The sequence below is a fragment of the Balaenoptera borealis genome (assembly GCF_965194805.1).
Source record: "Balaenoptera borealis genome assembly, chromosome: 21".
Classification (NCBI taxonomy): Eukaryota; Metazoa; Chordata; class Mammalia; order Artiodactyla; family Balaenopteridae; genus Balaenoptera; species Balaenoptera borealis.
The window spans coordinates 32405112-32423683 of record NC_138880.1 but is presented as its reverse complement, the minus strand read 5'-3'; the positions used below and the strand labels follow the sequence as shown (position 1 = coordinate 32423683).

Below are 18572 nucleotides of genomic sequence, written 5' to 3'. Positions count from 1 at the left end.
TTTCCCAGACGCCCTGCCCCATACATGCCCAGTCTCCCCACAAGATGGTCCATTTGTTACAACTGATAAGCCTACTGACACATCATCATCATCACCCAGGGTCCACAGTTTATCGTAGACTCCACTCTCGATGTTATACATGCTGCGTTTGGAAATATGTAAAATGACATTTATCCATCATAACAGTATCACACAGAGTATTTTCACTGCCCTAAAAATGCTCTGTGCTTTGCAGACATCCATCTTCCCCCCAACTTCCTTCCAACCCCTGGCAACCACTGATCTTTTTCTGTCTCCATAGTGTTGCTTTTTCCAGATTGTCATAGAGTTGGAATCCTACAGCATGTAGCCTTTCCAGATTGGCTTCCTTCACTTAGTAATAAGCATTCATGGTTCCTCCATGTCTTTCATTTCATTTATTCAGTCATGCAAAAAATGTAATATTTTTCTATACTATAATTTCATCTCTTTTGAGGCAGTATGTGTCTGATGACAAAAAGAAATAAACATTGGCCAACTACGGAAGAACTCTCATCCCAGATTTACATTCAACTAGATAGCCCCTTAGCTGTGACGTAATACCTTGGCTTTGGGAGAGAGCACCTATAGCTGGATACTGACGTCTGCTCACACGGAACCCTCTGTGAGTTACTGTACTTTACAGTCCTTGGATGTAGTCAGCCAGGAACACCAGCACGTGCTGAGATGCCTGCCTTCCTGGATTCTCCGTTGGTCTGTGTGAGCTACATCTTCCTTGACTTGACTCTGAGGGACCTCATTTTCAACCACCCCTAGCCTTTTGGGGGACTTTGAGAAACACAGAGATGGTTTTCAAACCTCCAGAGGCAAATGAATCTTATCCAGCCTTTTCTGTCTCAAGAAGTCTTGCTGCCATTTCTACACTTCTGCTACTGTGACAGGTGGGCACACATCAGGAAGACCCCATCCCCTGCTTGCTCACTTTCTCGAGGAAGCTGAAAGCATGCTTCTGTGTCACATTTTCTCAACTCGAGGCTAAACCTCCAAAGGCTACTCTGGAGATGGGGTAGGGGAATGCCTGGTCCCTACACAGATACACTCCCTGGGCTCCTCTTCTCTCTCCAGTTTTTCCTCCTTTTCCAGCCCATGGAATCTTAAATATGATCTAGGTGGTTGAGGGGAGAAAAACCAGCTCTTACTGTATATTCTTTGCTTATTGTTTAGATAGGAAACCTTTGCTCTTGCTAGTCAATGGATAGAGATGAAAACTCCAAAAAGGCCTTTTCTCAATGACATGTACTCTGCCTTGAGGTTCCAAAGTCTATTAAAAAAAACAACAGCAACAACCAAAAAAGCTCATCAGATTGCTTGTATCACTACTGCAAGAATCTCCACCTGAGGGCAGTAATATAAATCACCATTTCCCCACTGCTCCCTGAATTTGAGAAGGAGGTGGGGAAGGATAGAGATAGCTGGGTGTGCTAGAACGGAAAAACACAGTAAGTCTTTATAATTTCACTCTGCCACCCATGTAAAGTACTCAGAACAGTGCCAACTATATAAGCACTGATATATTTCACATCCATAGGAGATTAGCAGAGCATATATTATCAAGTTTACAAGATAAGGAAATTGAAACACAAAGGTTTACTTAATGCCTAACAGTCTCAGGCAAGTGGGAGAGGCTAAAACAGCTTCCCTGATCCTTTTCTGTTTTCTTTCCAGGATACTGTGTGGCCTCAGGGAGTTGGTTAAGAGATACTAATTTGTTCTTCATGTGCGCCAAGGCAGCAGTTCACAAATCTGTCTTCTTTTAAATAAAAATTCAACAGGTCTAAGATCAAAATACCACTTTTGAGATATTTTGCAAGTTATAAGCCTTTCCCTAATACTATGCCAATCTTTGAAAAATGGATTTCTCTGCTAATAGAACATGTACAAGAAGGTACAAGAGCTTGAAATCTGTCAGTGTCTCAGTAGGCTGCACCAGAGTAACACTTTGGGAATCTTTTGCACATATTTCACATATATTTCTATATAACTCCATATGTCTAAGAAAACAGGGTTTGAAAGGGGTATAAGTTTGGTAAGTGTGTGAATGTGAAAAAGAGTGTGCCTTCACCCCCAAATCAACTTTCAGGATGAGAAATAAAGTAATTAAAGAAACAGTGTGATAATATTTTTGCTAGGCAAAATTGTGAGGCCAAATTTTAGACATTTTGTTAGCTCTGTGGACTTTCCTGATATTATTTATAAAGGGCCAAGAAAAAATATAATAAGTGAGGATGATAAGTAGATTTCAGACTCACATTGATTTTTGTAGAGCATAAAGGAATATTCGATTCAACTGGGGCAAAGTAGATGGGAAAAAATTTCAAGTTCCCAACTTCCCAGAGACTTGGTCAATATATATGATACACTTCTACAATTCATTTTCATAAAGAGGGCTGAAAAATGTCAGTGGTGAAAAAAATGGAGAATTAATTTAATGATGTACTTTTGTCTGAAAAAATACCACCTGACTCATCTCTTTTTCTCTCCTTCCCATCTCATTGTTACTGGAATGACTTCTTATTTTGTGAAAAGAGAGAGAGAGAGAGAGAGAGAGGCGGGGGGTAGGGGGGAACTTACTTAAGGAACTAAATATTAAATATTTTCTCCTATAATATATTTAATATAACTACCATTACTGATTAATAAGAGATCGCCATAGACACACAAGTGTAAGATAATCATTTTCTCTGTGGTTGCATTAAAACTGCTGAATACTAAGACGTTCTGAAATTGCTACTTTGTCAGCATCCATGAGAAAATCCTGTATTGAATACTGAGCAAATAATGTACCATCACCTGTTAGATGTTCCATAACAGCTTGAGAAGCCACAACATAAAATTTTGTACATGGTGACCTTATAAGGAAAGGCTTCATGTAAACTTCGGAAACATGCTGGTGATTCAGGAGGAAATGCATTTCTCATCTAAGCCATTTTGTTCTGTTTCATCTTGTGTGGCTTTTACTTAATATGCTTTATTCCTTCTTTTTTTTTTTTTTCCTTTGAGAAAAAAAATAGAAATATTTTTGGACTTCATGTATGTGTAATAGTGATTTTAGGCATATGTATATGTGGTGTGACTACTGAAACTGTGTTTGGGAACCAAATCTAAGAATTCTTTGCTTAGTGCTAGATTCCCAAAGACTCTCCATTTTTTCTAAAAGTTGTATAGTTTTATTTTTTATATTAAATCCTTGTTTCATTTTGAGTTAATTTTGTATAGAGTATGAGGTTTGGATAGAGGTTCATTTTTTTCCTATTGCTCCAGCACCATCTGTCAAGAAGTCTATCCTTCCTCTATTGAATTGCTTTTGTAACTTTGTCAGAAGTCAGTTGGGCTTATTTGTTTGGATCTATTTCTGGGCTCGCTATTCTGTTCCATTGATCTTTGTATCTGTGATTCCACCAATTCAACACAGTCTTGATTACTATAACTATATAGTGCATCTTGAAATTGGGTAGTGTAATCCCATCCAAGTTATTATTTGTATCTTTTGCTATATATTAAATGTTTTCAACTATTATTTGTTCAAGTTCTTTTCAGCCCCATCCTCTTTCTCCTGTCCTTCTAAGACTTCTATGACACAAATATTAGATATTTTGTTATACTCTCAAGGATCCCTTAGGCGCCATTCATTTTTTTCCAAGTCTACTTTCTCTCTGATTTTCAGATTGGCTAATTTCTCTTGTTCTATTTTCCAGTTCACTGATTTTTCCTCTGTCTTCTCTATTCGGCTCTTAATCCCATCTGCTGGACCCTTTATTTCATTTTAATGTTATTCAGTTCCAAAATTTCTATTTGGTTCTTCTTCATATCTTCTATTTGTTGATACTTTGTATTTTGTGGTGAGACTTTTTCATTTATTTCAAATGTGTTCATAGTTGTTCACTGAAGCATTTCTATGGTGGCTGCATTAAAATGTTTGTCAGATTATTCTAACATCTCTGCCGTCTTGGTGGTACAGTCTATTTACTGGTTTTTTTTTTTTTAATTTAAATTGTAGTTTTCCCGGATCTTGGTATGATAACTGATTTTCAGTCAAAACCTGAATGATTTGTGTATTAAGTTATGAGACTCTGGATCTTATTTAAACCTTCTATGTTAGCTGTTTTGGGGAAGTGGGGATTGCTGCCTTGTTACTTGTAGCCAGGTTGGGGTAGAAATCTACTTGGCTTTTGTTGACAACAGGGGCAATAGGGAGAAGGGAGGAGGGAGGTTCCTTTTTACTCCTGGGTTGGTGGGACTTCCATCTTCCCTCTGGGTCTCCACTGACACCACTCTGGATGGGAGGGGTGGGAATTCCTTCTTTACTGCTCCCCATTTGTCCTCCACTGACACCATGGCATAGGTCTCATTGCCACCAGGCTGGGGTGAAAATCCACTGCCAAAACTTCAGCAGCAAGTGGGAGGGCTACCTCATTACTGACCGATGGGATTGGAATCCCTGGAGCCTCAAACTTCTTCCCCTACACTGAGTGGGGAAGGGGTGCAACATTACCACCTGGCAGAGGTGAAAGTTCCAGCTCCTAACTTGACCTTCTCTGACATCGCCTTGGCAGGCGGGTTGGGGTCCCTCTTTACAGTCTGATGGGAGTGGAGGTCTAGGCTACTCACTCAACATTTACTGACATGGGTGGGGTGGGGGTGAGGCCACAGTATTTTCTGTGGTTTTTGACTGGAGTAGAGTGGTTATCGTCTAAAACTTTTCTTTCTAAAGTGCCCTCTCCCTGTCTTTTGACTAGAGCAAGGAGGCTTTTGTTGGGGCTTTTTTTGTCTGCACCTGTTGGTGGGTCTAGATCGCCAGCTTCTTCATCTCCAAGTCTGGGATAATTGAGGGTAAAAGAAAAACAGGGGAATGCACCCCTGTTTTAATCCTTGGGTCCCAAGTTTCCCAGCTAGTCCTTTTTCTTCTCTTCACTTTTAGAGTTTGTTATGTATATAACGGTTGTGGTTTTTAGTTGTCCTTAGAGGGAAAAGTATGTCTACTCCTTCTTCCCAGAAGCAAAGTCTTTTGGTGTGATTTTTAAACAGTGCTGTCTCAAAGGCATAAGTGAAAAAATTCACATTATCAGTGATTTTACAAAACACCATCAGCCCCAAGTTGAAACTGCCATTGGAGAACTTTCATGAGGAACTACTATAGGGAACCTACACATAGAAAATACTATTAAAGAGTATTCTTAAGATTAAAGGCATGTTAACATATATAGTAATCCCGTATGTCAGTGTATTTCCAATTACCTAAAATTTACTTGAAGAACAGAACACTGTTGGCAGACTACTCCAAAATGATAATTCTCTCTCATATTTTTGATGGGAAAGAGGAAACCATATAACATGAGAAATGCCTTTGCATCATCAGCCTGAACCGAATGACTTTTCCCACAGTTTGTTCAGTTTGTGGATATTGTTTTCATCTGACTTCATCAACGCAGTTATCAAGGTGAAAATCATCCAGAAAACTGCCTTCAGGGAATAAAGATGTTGAGCAGACCACTGAGGCCCATAAAGAACAACTTGCATCCCAGACGACAAAATAATTTTCATCCATGTTATTTTCACTTAGGAGGTTATCGCATCATAAAAACAGTAGATGTGGAAAACTAAATGAGAATTGGCCACAAGAATACAAATGCTCTGAATGGTGAGAAGAGCAGTTCACTGCAGAGGCTCTGGTATTTACTATAAGAAGTCTGAAAAAGGCGTAATCTGTCTAAAAGTCACTTTTTGTGTAATATTTACTTGAGGCCAAGATTCTGAATGAAAAATAGCTATACAATCAATCAGGTAGTTGTTTCTAATTATCATGATTTTGACTTTATAGAAGCATGGTCTTGAGTTTAGCATCAATTTTGGTATGCAATACACTATGCATAAACATGCATTCTAAAGAGGAAACTAAGGACGGGTGAGGGGAAGGGATCATATTAAAATAGCTCAAATGTTTTCTAAAAATATGACTTAGAATCTAACATTTGGTGAAGACTGTATATGCTTTGGGCTATATGATTTCAACTAGGAACAGGGTCATTCTCATGCTTTTTCACCATCTGTTTGCAGTCATAAATCCAATTGTGAGAAAAATTCTACTCTTATGACATCTTTGTGTTAATTGAGTTGTGCCCTTTTTTGCAGTAGTTGGACATTTCAGGGTCGCTAAAAGGGGTAATTTAATCAAGATGTAGGGTTCTTTCATTCTAGATACAAAGAGATGCAATGACGGTTTTTTGGTGATGTTGACATCCTACAAATTTACCTCAGTTTACGTAGTAACTCACTTAGAAACTGTCCCCCTAATGACTTAATTTGCTTAATAAACAGCATTTCCAAGTTTCCTTTAATAAAGGCTCGCTGTGGATTCTTCCCCCAAATGTGCTGATTGTGTACAGAGTCCTTAATGGCATCAACATTACCTGCTGTCTGAAGCCTTCCTTGATATATTCAAATAAAGTTCACTGATCTGTCCTCTGTGCTCTCCAGACTTCCTACATATATTTACATAAGTGGTTCTCAACTGGAGGTGATTTTGTCCCCCAAGGAACATCTGACAACGTGTGGAGACATTATCAGTTGTCACAAGTGAGGGAGTGCTCCCGGAAGCCAAAAATTTCAATCGTGACAAGATGGAGAAGCCATGATCTAGCTTAAGTCACCCTGCCGACCACACCTGACCCTGGATTTTCAGTTAACGAGGACATGGCTTTATGTCCAATTCCACCCTGCCTGCCCCACGCTGCAACAGCCACTGCACCCGCTCGTCTCCTGCCACACCAGCTGAGTCCAGAGGAACCTCAGGGGTTCTGCTTCTGATCCCAGAAAATTTAATATGTTTTCTTAACTCACGTCTTAGGTGGGGTTCCTTTCTCAGGTTGTGGCTACAGCACGTTTCCATTTATAAACAAGAGCGAGCAAGGGAATGACTGTCAAAGATGCTCTAGTAGATGACCTAGGTGCCAAAGACAGTCTTTTCTGCCCACGTGGTATAACAGCAGCCTTAACTCCTCCTGATAAACAGGGTCAGTTGCCGGAGCCTGGATGGTGACTCTTCTTCCTGCTCACCTCTGGCATGAGAAACTCAAAAGTCACCAAGACATAGTCATAACATAATTAAATCCTTGGGCTTGTAATTGTCTGGTTTTTACTGCTCTGTGGATGCAGGAGGTGAAGGTCTCTTTATCTGTAGCCAAAGAGACCCTCTGACTTTCACACTTCCATTTCAATTGGTGATTAATACCCTTCAGTCTTTTATTTTCTTTCTCTAGTTCATCCATGGTACTCACGAGAAGCCATCCATTTCCACCTTATATCACCTTCCGGTCTTCCAAACACCTGTGGTATTGCACTGCTGTTGTCCCAGAGCATTCCTTTCCACCCACATCCCATCACAGTTCTCCAGGAATGAAAGTCTTAACAACTGAAATGCTACAACAGGCAATTACCACTCCACCTACTAACCGGATGGAGTACTCGTTGCCTACAATCAGTTAGTAGTGAGTAATCGAGCACCAAATCTCACGTTAGAGTCTGCTCCTTCTACTAGAGTGCGGAGCTAGCTACACCACAGCACAAGAAGCGATTGTACACATCTTTTCCCAACTCTGCATTCAGTCAGATCTTCCAAGGTGGGTGTATTTACACCATGGAAATTGGCAAGAACCACAAATCATGGCGTATGTTTTCCCAGAGAGCCACTGCTTTAACATTTACCTGCACACCACTGGTTTCCTCTCCAGTCCCCTCTGGCACCTGCTGTCTTAGGTTGTTTTCCTGGAAAACAGATTTTGAGATGAAGATTTGTCTGCAGGAAGTTTATTGGGCTATTAAGAACAGTACCTGTAAGGAAGTGAAGGAACCAGCATAGGCAATAGGGAGAAGTTAAAATATAATGCAGTCTGCTAAAAGGTTTCAGACAATCCCAGGAGTTCGAGTTGGGATTCCCCAACAGAGTGGCTCAGAATTGAAACGGAGAGCTGGACCTTTGTGTGCCTGCACTGCTGAGTCAGAGGATGTTGGTTGCCCCAGCCGGGTGTGTGACCTTAGGGGGCCAGTTCCCTTCAGCTGAGGACAATTCCTGGGGGGATCCCAGCTGTGAGCCATAAGTGGCCAAAAAGCATTCCTGAAACATGTGGGAAAGTGAATGTTTTGGTCCTCAAAGTGGGATGCTGAGCAATTGTGTGCCTCCTTCTGTACCAATAAATATTCATTTCACTTTATTTCTTAAGTACATCATTTACTTAAGAATCGTATAAGATTCTCTACAGAACTTTCTTGTAGATAAATATTTGTATACATTGATATTTATTTTCATAGAAAATTCCTAAGAAACAGGGTTTTCAATGGGTTGTGTTAACTTATGGTTCCATTGGCCAAGAGTCCCCTTTCCTTGCACTTTCCCCAACAGTAGTTATTATTAATATCTGCAAATATAACAGCTGAAGAACGCATTTAATTTTTGGTTAAACTGGCACTTTTTTTATTGCTAATGAAATTAAACATATCTCATATACTTAGTGACTATTGTATTTCTAAAATTGTAAACTATCTTCTCATGTTCTACCCCCTTTTTCCACTCTGAGTCTTTTTCCTTATTGATTTGAAAGGGCTTTTAAAAATATTATTAGGATTCTAGCTCTTTTTCAGTGTTACACATTGAGAATATTGTCACCAATGGCTTTATTAAATTTTTTTGCTATTGGAAGTTGTTTTTATTGCATACATAATCAAAACTTTCAATATACTTTCTTGCACACTACTATTATTATCACTATCAATATGGCTAAATGTATTGAATTCTTACTATAAGGTGGGCACTATTCTAAGTGCTTTGAATTATTAAGTCACAAATCTTTACGATAACCTTATGAAGTATGTGTACTACTGTTCACATTTTATCAGATGAAGAAACTGGAGAATGGAAAAGTAATTTGCCAAAGCTCACACAGCTGTGACTGACAAAACCAATAGTTTGACCCAGGGAGTCTAACTCCAAAACCTGCATCCAGAATAAATTATATATATAAATTATCCCTAATAATCTCACATCACATACACTTAATGAGCTAAGGTTATGCTACTGCTATATTGCAGTGAATATCGGTAGAATTTAATATAATTAGATTAGGGTTTATTTTTCATGATAAAATTACAGTGTGATGGTGTTGGGTTGGAATCTCAGGATATTTTACTTTTCTACTATAATTTATTTATATTTTCTAGGAATTCTAGAATATCCTTTTCCATTACCAAATCATTATAGAATGATTTGGTAATGGAAAAGGAATAAAATAACATTTGGTTTGGAGTGAAAAGGGGGAAAATATAGCATTCACCAAGTGACCAATCATTAACATTTAAATCAGCTCGAATTATGAAAAGGAAAGGAAGAGGAAGAGCTTTTTTTTCTAGCCCTCTTCTTTTGTTGTTCCTCTCCTTACAAAAAGACTTTAAAAACCACAATGATTTATAGCACTTATGAAAATAAGTATTTCACAAATTTGTTTTAATAATAATTCCAATAATGTTACCATTTTAGATAGACCCACTGAATCCTCAAGATTATTTATACTTCATTGTTTTTGTGTGCTACCTTGATCACTTCTTAACTATATGTTTAAATCGCTGAAATGAGGGTGTTAGGAAAGTTTAGTGAGTTACTAGGACTGACGATTTGGAGTTCATTAACAAAATGAGCAGTGCATTGTTATTGAAAGAAATATCAATTTAAGTGACTGTCAAATTATAGCTCCTTCTTTCAGGCCTGGAAGCAATTGAGTCCTGTACATTCCACACTTCTGAGGAATCTTCTTTTGCATAATCACTTAACCATTTTGACTGGGCAGCAGTACAGCTTTTAGATCTTTGCTTGTTTCTTTTTCATATGCACTCAAATCTAATTGAAATGCGTATCACTGAAGACAAGCAGTCATCTTTCAGAAACCTCCATTATCTTGGCAAGACTTATTTGATTAACAGTTGCCTGCCCCGTGTCAGGCAGGACTCTCTGTGCTCTGTGTTGGACATCACATCACCCTCACGCTCTTCAGAGGGTACCAGGCCTTTCTATTCTTCTGCAGATGACACCATGCAAGGCACGTATTCCAAAAGAGCATCTCAACAGGTTTTAAGCCTCTTCTACCATTTTCTGCAGTAACTCCATTTGGTGGTTTCTTTAGCTTCAGAACAATTCCAAGGCAGACACTCCCAGCCCTGATGCTGATATTTTAAATGACCTTCCCTGGGTTTTCTATGTGACAGTGCCACAAGGGAATGACGCAGTGGTCATTCAGTCGTTTTGAGAGAGCCTGGAATATCCCTGGGGAGCTGTTAGAAACAATCAGCCCCTCCTTCAGGAAATGAAAGGAAGTGCCAACCCAGTGGAAATTTATTTATTACCTGTTTGAAAGCTGCTGAAATAACAAAACATCCTTAACAGACCAACCAGGGCTACACAAAGAAACTGAGGATATTCTCACGTTGGGGCCGTGAACGTCATTCAGGCAAGTGAGGGGAGTATTTTGTTATCGGCACCCCCAAAGAAGGAAGAAGGCAACGTGGTCATATAAAGTAAATTAAAAATAAATTAAGCATCAGTGAAAAACTTTCCTTGACCCAACTCATGGCAGGAAATCTGCTCAAAGCAAGCCTTGGGGCCAACCAGGTCAACAGCTCCTGCGTCAGAGCAGACGTTCTGTCACATCTGCACTGAGCTGGGAACGCACTTCACTCAGGTTCTAGGAGTTAAAACCAGACCTGCCTCGGGAGCAGCTACTGTCCAAATCACTTCTCGAGCCTGTGGGAACCCTCAGGACTGAAAGTTATAATCATTTTCTTTCCCTTCCCAAGGCACAGCTCTGCATCTTAGAGACTCTGTGTGTGGGCCCTGGGGCCGAGGAAGGCCAGCCCTTACCCACACTGTGCTTTCAGTTAGGTCAAGTGGGAGCACTTGTCTCTTCCTTTGATCTTTCTGAGTTACACTGCAGGTGATCCCTCTGCGTTGTAAACCTCTGTCAATGCCTGAAAAGGAGGTTCTTTTCTCCCAATTTACTCTGCCTGTACTCTCTTGTGATAGTGTGTATTCTTGGTCCTCTTTTGAAAGTCTGCCTTCTCTCCAGTATATAGAAGTAAAATTATACAGGAAAACATAGGAAGAAGGAATTCAACCTCAAAGACTGTAACCTAGAAATACGGCCTGAGTTGCCACGCTGCCTGGCCTGCCCTACGGATTTCAGACTCAAGACTGTAAAATCACCTCTCATCTACATTTCCAGCCTGTGCATCTGCCCTATGGATTTCGGACTTGCCAGCTCCTATAATCATCATTAACTCCAAGCCATGGGCTGAGGTTCCCCAGGAGGATGTGAGCGACAGGCCTTGGGTTCTGGAGGCCCCTCCCAGCAGCTCTGCTGGCCCAGGCACCTTTACCCCTGGGGACTCTGAACGGGGCGCCCTGCGGTCTGGTTGCTGGAAGGCCCTGGAAGCGGAGCATCCTTGCGTTGCCGTGCAAGCTCCTGTCCAGCTGGGCGGACCACATCCTCCTTTCCTGGGCCTCCTTTCCTGTCAGCAGTGGGAAGAGCCAGCACGACCAGGAAACACCCCCAGTGCAGGTTTGCGACTAGAGATGCCAGTAAGCATGTGCCCTCCAGAGGAGACACCAGGGAGTGAATCCTGCCCAGAGACGCAGAAGCCGTTTTCTGACCCGGAGAACACAGACAGAGAGAGTCTTGGAAGTAGTCCTGCGGACCAGCCTTTCATGGCAGAGTCCCAGGTGATTGGCAAGGAGGCTCTGAGCCTGAATCTGGAGAGTGAGATTTGAAGGAACGAAAGTTGGCAAATTTAGCCCACAGAAGGACTCACTCTCTCTGCAGAGGCACACTTCTGAGGTGACTCGGTGGACTGGAGACCATCCCCAGGGCCACCTGGGAGGCACGTGCTGAAGATGGCAGAGCCACGTGAAGGAGGGAGCCTGAGTCACCGAGTCACAGCCTGAGCCCCAGAGGAACGTCAGCCCTTCTAGGAACACTAGGATTGAACGGGGACACACTAGCTCCACAGAAAACCTGTAAAATGTCAAGACCTTGCCAGTTTCAACTGATTTCACCTGAGTCCTTGCGAGCGCAATCGAAGTCTCTCATTTCGAGGACACCCTTGAGTCCCCTGCCCCTGCCTGCCCGAGTGAGCACCACGAAGGAGAGCAGGTGCCTGCAGGGGACGGAGATCCCTGTGACCCTTGCAGGGAGAAGCAGCATTCCCCGCTGCAGGAGGAAACCCTACATCAAGGGACGGCCTCACCCAGGGACGTGATGCCAGGCGCCCTCACGGCAGCCCCTCCCTTGTGACGGGACACCCAGGCCGGAGGGCGGGACGCGGACGTGCGGCGGGACTTGGATCCTCCGGGTTTGCCGTAAGGCCCGAGTTCCAGGCTGGTCTCCGGCTGCAGTCGGCTCTTTGCGCTCCCTTCAGAGCCGCGACTAGCGATGCCGTTCTCCCGGCGTGCAGCCAGCGGCAGAGCGAGAGCTTCACTGTCTTCCGGAACGTGGCCGCCCTCCCCTCCGCCAGCCCAACCGCTGCTCCGTCCTGCGTGGCGGGCCTTGTCTTCTCTCGGGACAGAACAGCCCCAGGGCTCTGCGCAGTCGGCTGTGCCCACGGGACACGGGCCGTCAGCGGAGAAGCCGGGCCCCTGGAGCCCGGAGAGGCCTGCCGGCCTCGCAGGAGCGTCTGCCCTGCCGGCCCCGGGCAGCTACGGCGTCCCCGCTCGCGCCGCCCAGTTGCTTGAGGCCAGGCCCGGTCTCCCAGGGTGTCCCCGGGCGCTCCAGGTCACACACTGCCGGGCTCGCTTCCCCAGTGCACAGCCCACACGCTTTAAGGAGAGAACAAGAGTCAGCCAAACGATCATCTGCCGGAGCTGAGGACCGTCACAAAGCCCACGGCACAAGCCTAGGAAATCCTCAGGTCTCCAGGCGTGGAAGCGGTCCTCTCCGCGGACAAACTCCAGCGACTGGCAGCGCTTAATCAAAATGGAACAGGGGGCTTCCCTGGTGGCGCAGTGGTTGAGAATCTGCCTGCCAATGCCGGGGACACGGGTTCGAGCCCTGGTCTGGGAAGATCCCACATGCCGCGGAGCAACTGGGCCCGTGAGCCACAACTACTGAGCCTGCGCGTCTGGAGCCTCTGCTCCGCAACAAGAGAGGCCGCGACAGTGAGAGGCCCGCGCACCGCGATGAAGAGTGGCCCCCGCTCGCCGCAACTGGAGAAAGCCCTCGCACAGAAACGAAGACCCAACACAGCCATAAATAAATAAAGAAATAAAATTAAAAAAAAAAAAAAAAAGGAACAGGGCTGCACTTGAAGACACAGCGCGCGATCTCAGAACAGGACAGAAAGGGAGCCCCCAGCTCCTCCCGGCAGGCGCTGTCACCACCTCCACAGGCCACCGCGACCTGGGCCTCGCATCGCCCAGAGAGCTTGAGCACCGCGAAGACGTCCCACGTGCCGCCACCCGTGTCCCCCGCGGCTGCAGGGACGAGACGCCGTCCACCCGGACCGACTCCGGCCCCCGGCCTGCCACCCTGGCCCGCCGGCCTCAAGCTCGGACCCCAAGCGTGGCCCCACGCACCCCGACTCCGTCCCCGCCGTCCCCAAAGCCAAGGGACCGGCGGGGGGGACCAGGTGAGCTCGGTGAAAAGGGAGGTCGGTGCCCCTTGTCCAGAAAGCCCCTGGCTCCCCACGAGGCCGCTCTAGGCCCAGCCGGGTGGATGGGTGCCCCGCCCGGCGCCGGGTCGGGCGGATGATGCAGAGTTCGGGCGCCCACGCGCGCTCCGCTCGTCGCCGGCGGGCAGGGCCAGCGCAGGGAGCAGGGCACGCGGGCCGGCAAGCGGGGCGGGACCGCCACCGCCAGGGAACCCTGATGCCCGCCTCCCATCCAGGGCGACGCGAGCGTGGCAGCAGCGGAGGCGCGGCCGGCACCGGGCGCCGGGCGTCAGGTGATGGGCAGCGAGAGCACCGTGTCCTTGCAGGCGCGGAGGCCCTCCCGGCCGGCGAGGTGCAGTTCCACCCCGGCCCCTTCACCCACCCTCTCGCCCCAGCGTCTGCCACTGTCCTGGAATGCACCCGTGTCAGAAATTAGCCAGCTACTCTGCTTGGCCAAAAAAATAAATAATTCATCGGCTGCTGCTGATGACTCACCTTCGGGAACAGACAGCCGCTCCAAGAGGCATCAGCGTCCGTCTAATCCCCTAACGCAAAAAAACAGCTTAGCACCTCAGGAGAACGCAGAACGACTTCAGGAGAAAACAGTGCATGGTTTGAATGAAAATACCTTCAGGAAAGTCTAAAAACTGCTTGCCTAAGAAACTGCAGCATGAAAGCAAAGAGTACCTGCAAGCCGAAGGAACAGAAAAACGTGCTTGAAAACTCAAACACACAAACGAAACAGGTTGTGAACGATAAAGAGAGCCAGTTAAAATCGCCACCTGAAACTGTACTGAAGGTTGTAAATTTGCCTGATCTCTTTAGAGAAGATTATAGGATGACAGCATCTTGGAATTAGAGAAAAAGTGTGCATTAGAAAAGGGAGATCAACTAATCAGTCAGAAGTTGATTTGAAAAAACTCACGGATGTTGTTATATGTAGATGTTTCTTTTAGAAGACTTGAAGGAGAAAAATAAGAAATATTCAAAAAATTATCTGAAGACAAGACACTCGAATGAAGAATTTACAGGACAAGTAAAAAAAAAAAAAAAAACTTCAAACTGAGTGAACATTTTTGCAGACTGAAAATTCGGAGCTTGAAAGAGATTCAGAAACTTCTGCCGGAACTTCAGATACCGCCTACATTATGTCAAGAACGTATAATGCAACTTCAGGGAACACTGCTAGAGGGAACGGGCTGCTTACAAACAGAGACCAAGCTCCCCAAAGTGTACAGAAACACAAACTACACAAATCAGAACTCAGCCTCTCCAGGGAGGGATGAAGATGTGGACAAAGAATTGGAAAGAATCACTTTCTTCTATCAAAACCAGATTCTCCTCTGTGGGAAAAGAGCTTATGAAAGTTGAATGGCAGCCCTGCCAACCTAGAGAACGCCCAACAAGCTTAGAAAATGACCGCAACAGACAAATCGTGGCTAAAACACAGTTCAAATTCCAGCCTTCCCTGTGGGAGCCCTTCGGTTCCTGCTGTTCCACCTGCAGCCACAAAGGCCTGCAAGTATCAGGGGGTCCCCCTGGATCATAAGATCCTCAAGGAAGGGGGAGGTTTAGGCTGGGAGGGCTCAGAAATCCGGAGTCACGTGCAGGCTTGATCAGCTTTCACAGCGGCAAACCCCTGATCTTCCACAGCCACGGCGCAACAGTTGCCAGTGTTTTCTCTCTTTAAAAGTAATTTTGATTGAGCTCTTTTTAGTTTAACTGCTGATATTTAATTGATGCTACAATATTTCCTACTGTAGTTTGATAGCATTTTAATTTTAGCACAGTATTTTTCACACGTGGATTTGTTTAATGTAACTCTCATGAGTACATATTTCCACTTCATTGGACCCTCTAGAATTAGATTGTATACGTATGACATATTGTATTTTGATTTTATATAAAAAGGCCACTATTACTTAAAACCACCTCTGAAGCTTAATATGAATAGAGATGTTTGAAACAATAGAGACCATTTCTGTATGCTAAAAAATATAGTCTACATTTTACACAAAATGTGGCTGAAGATTCAATACATCTGGTCTACTTCTACCTTCAAAAATATTTGAAGCTTCTGAGCTTTTGGTCACAACACTTAACTAAATTTTATTTTGAGAGAAGGAGAGGTATTACTAGAATTCTTCTCTACTGAGAGAAATATTCAACTGAAGAAGGAATAAGAAGAGGGCCACTTTTATTCTCGAAGCAGGTTAAGCACATGGTAATTGTTTTTAACCCGTCCACTTGTTGCACACACACTGATTGAGAACCTACGGCTGTCAGACCCCCGGCTGGGGATGCTGGGCTCACGGCAGCACCGCCCTCAGTCCACGTGCTCTGGAGGGTTCAGGGAGCAGAGAGAGGCCGAGAAGGCAGTACTGGGGAATGTCAGGAAGCAAACCCTTCCTAAAAGGGAGAAGTCACTACCTGAGGGAGAGCAGAACCTGGTCAGGGAGACAGAGGGAAGCGCATGCTAACTGGAGGAAAGAGGGAGAGCAAACATCAGAACAAGAGCAATCAGGGCAGTCAGGGTAAAACAGCAACTTACCGTCCGTGCGGGCGGGCAGCAGGCTTGAAGCTGGTCCGATTATAAAAGGTCTTACCTACCATCCTAAGGCGTCTGGCTTTATCCTGCACTTTGATGAAGGGGTTTGAGCAGGGCGTGCTGCAGAGTTTCACCTTAGAGAGAAGATGATGGCCCCTCTTTAGAATGCAAGCCTAGCCTCAGAAACGGGCAGCTAGCAGAGAGGTCGCCTCCTGACCTAGAAGGTGGAGAAGGATGAATGACTTTGGCAGACATCCAGAAGGTAGAACACGTAGGACACAGAATAGACAGGAGGGATAGGGAGATGGAGAGACAGAAAAGTGTAAAGTTGTTTTGTTTTGTTTTGTTAAGATTTTCCAAAGAGGGACGCCTTTAACTCCAGTAAGATGCACAGAAATACAGACAAGTGGGTCAGGAAAAACACATTACCTTTCTGGCTCTGGTCCCCAACACAACCCAGGTAACCAGATACACTTAGAAAGAGACCTTTGCCTAGTGTTGCGAGAAAAGGCTTTTTGATCAACTGTTGTGTGTTCTCTCCCTATGTCTCTTTGCTTGAGGGCTTAAATCGGGTTTATCATATTGATGTATGCAAGGCCCCTTTTCCCTCTCTCCTTCTTTTTTCTTCTTCCCTTCTTCCTACTAATGTAATCAGCACCTGCAAATCTCTACCGTGCAAATTGAGCTCAAAGGAGGACAGTAATCTACATCCAAAATTGCGGTTCCTCCGTCTCCATCCTATCACTGCCCCTGAGCAGCCTAACATAATCACCATCTGGAATCCCTTACTTTTGTTTTTATGTGGCTTCATGGTCTATTCATCCCTAAAGTGGAAATGTAAACATTTTACCTCTTTTTAACTTTCTACTTTAACATTATATTGCCACTGGTGTCACATGCTGCTCAGTGCCTTGCTGTCTGTGCTGTATTATTCTCTTTTATGTGAACTTACCCTTGTTTATTTATCCACTCTACTACTGAAGCACATCGGGTGGTTTCCAGGTTTGAGCCTTTTGTACACTTCGGCACATGTTTCTCTTCCAGCGTACAGGAGGTTGCTAACAGGTTGGGGTTCCTCATGTTTTTCAGAAGAGGAGGATGCCGTTATACATTTTCTTCCCACACAGGCTTAAAAAACACTTATTTCAATCTAAGTGATCTGTCTTTTCACATTGACTATTGATCCTGAATCCACGAAGAGTCTCTTTTTACGTCACACCAGAAGGACAAGCCCCGCTGCCGGATTTAGGCTACTGGTTAACGCAGTGGAAAATAAATCAGTCACACAAGTTATGTGAACGAACCGGCCCAACGAGTGCAAACAGGGCACACAGAAGCCCCACAAATCCTCAGCAATGGAGGCTTGCTTGTTTCCTCTAATGGGCAGATAAAAAGTTGGAGTGAAATGTACTCCTAACCCTTAAGACTCTTGTTTTTTTTTTTTTTTTTTAACATCTTCATTGGAGTATAATTGCTTTACAATGGTGTGTTAGTTTCTGCTATATAACAAAGTGAATCAGTTATACATATACATGTGTCCCCATATCTCCTCCCTCTTGCAAGACTCTTGCTCTTAATCGGAGCGGAGACAGGTCCCCAGGCTGATAGGCAGGCAGAGCCTGAATCAGAGACGCACCAAGGGGCGGAGAGGAATGTTCCAAAGCTCTGAGGAGCAGCTGCACCACCGCCTTGCTCTCAGGGCTGCTTCTCCTTCGCGCCTCCCGAAGTCCTAAGCAGTGGACCCCACCTGCACCCCGTAGCTCCCCTGGCCTGGACGTGTCAGGAGTAGATATAACTGTGCAGGACGGAAAGGGGGACTTCAGTACTTCCAACAAGGTCCTGCCTTCTAGGCTAACATCCCCCCTCTGGTGCAGCATCAAAGGCTGTTTCACTATTAAAACATTTATATTTTGGCCTGACTTTCCCACCTAACATTTCTAGAACTTCTGTCTCAACCAAGTTTGAACCACATATTCAAAGAGTTTCTTGCTCTCTACTTTTTTACATTTCCTCTAATTTCTCTGGAAATTGGGACTTTTTTTCTCTTTCCTAGCAGAGTATATAGTACTTACTCATTTCCTTCACTCATCCAACAAATATGTGTTGAGTTAGACTTGTGAGCCACATACTCTGCTAGAGCCCAGAGATATAATGCTGAAAAAAAGACCAAAATTCCCCTTAAGAATTTTAATTAATCACACTGTGACCCCCCCCATGAAAATTACAACAAGGAGGTGGCGATGGTCCCTGATCTATTCTGGCAGCCCTTGAGTGCAAAATCCTTCTTAAGGGAGTGAAACTGGGT

General features: G+C 44.4%; 1 long non-coding RNA gene across 1 annotated transcript in view; it reads right to left on the bottom strand.

Moving 5' to 3' along the window:
- Positions 1–18572, bottom strand: part of LOC309619441 — a 42732-nt gene that overhangs the window by 12309 nt on the left and 11851 nt on the right. Inside the window, exon 3 of the long non-coding RNA XR_014238963.1 lies at positions 7741–18421. This is a non-coding gene — a long non-coding RNA (uncharacterized lncRNA). The remainder of the gene's footprint in view (positions 1–7740; positions 18422–18572) is intronic.